The following is a 1,250-nucleotide window of genomic DNA, read 5'->3' as shown; positions in this document are numbered from 1 at the left end:
CAGAATTTCAAGCTTAAGTGTGATTGTATATTGTTGATTACTTAGCACTTGAATTTCTTGCTTAGAATCGGGATAATGGCCTTCTATTTATAGGCTGTAGATGTACTTGAATGAAGGTACAAGAGTTGTTGGAGAGACTTTGCTTTTTTGACTGAAACATTATTTTTAGAATAAAAATAATCCTTCTTTGAAATAGCTTTTTGACTTTTAATGGTTTAGCATTTAAAGCATTTCTGTCATTTTCTTGACGTTTCTTCATTGATCTTGGATGGTACATTATCTGCCTTGAGTCTTGAGTGTAGCTAGAGAAGGTTGGAGAGGAATTGCAGATCAAAACAAAGAGAAACAGAGCTGCTGTCTCTGTGCAGAAAAACGGAGAATGGTTAACGTTCTTGGTTTATCAGTTTGAACTTTCTTGAGCTTCAATAATCATTCTGCAGTTTTCGTTTTAAACATTATGGATTTCCTTTGTTATTGTCTTGTCATATGCCCAGATTGATCAAACTTTCTTGACATTTGAATTTTGGAGTATGCAGATCGTCATGATTTTTGTCTGTCTTTGAGTCCTTTGATCTTTGCGATCAAATAACCTTTTTGAGTCTGGATGATTCCTACTTGTTCCTTGCCATGTACTGATTAGATATGAATGATTTCCAGAGCGGACTATTTGTCAACGAGATAGAAAAGATTTGACCAATATGCTGTGATGGATAATTTGTTGAAGCTGAAGATCATTCTCTGTTATGATGCAGAATGATCTTGTTGTTGTCTTTTCTTGATTTGCTTGATTCTGCTCTTAATTAAATCCACTCAAAAACACAAGTTAAATTAACATAACATTTAGAATCATAATTAACATTCTTAATTAACCTTTGTTTATTTTCATCAAAACTTAAAATATAGAGTTTGTCTCAACAATCTCCCCCTTTTTGATGATGACAAACATGTTAATTTAGATTTAAATTCTGATTCTAATATAAAGAGCTGTAACAGCTCCCCCTCAATTTGTGCATTTGTTAATTTAGCATAAACTAAAATATTTGAATGCAATCAAAAAGTGTTTCATTAAAGATAGCAAAAATACATTAATTTTGGCAGAGATACATCAATAGTGGTAGAATTACATAATGAAAACTTTGACAAAATAAATCAAAATCTAACTTAATTCTCCCCCTTTGTCATACAAAAAGATAACAGTGATAGAACTAAGAGGCTAGGGAGGGAGAAGATCCTTTTGAGGAGGAGGATTT

The sequence above is a fragment of the Cicer arietinum genome, chromosome 3, assembly GCF_000331145.2.
Source record: "Cicer arietinum cultivar CDC Frontier isolate Library 1 chromosome 3, Cicar.CDCFrontier_v2.0, whole genome shotgun sequence".
Taxonomy (NCBI): Eukaryota; Viridiplantae; Streptophyta; class Magnoliopsida; order Fabales; family Fabaceae; genus Cicer; species Cicer arietinum.
This window is presented reverse-complemented; position numbering follows the sequence as displayed.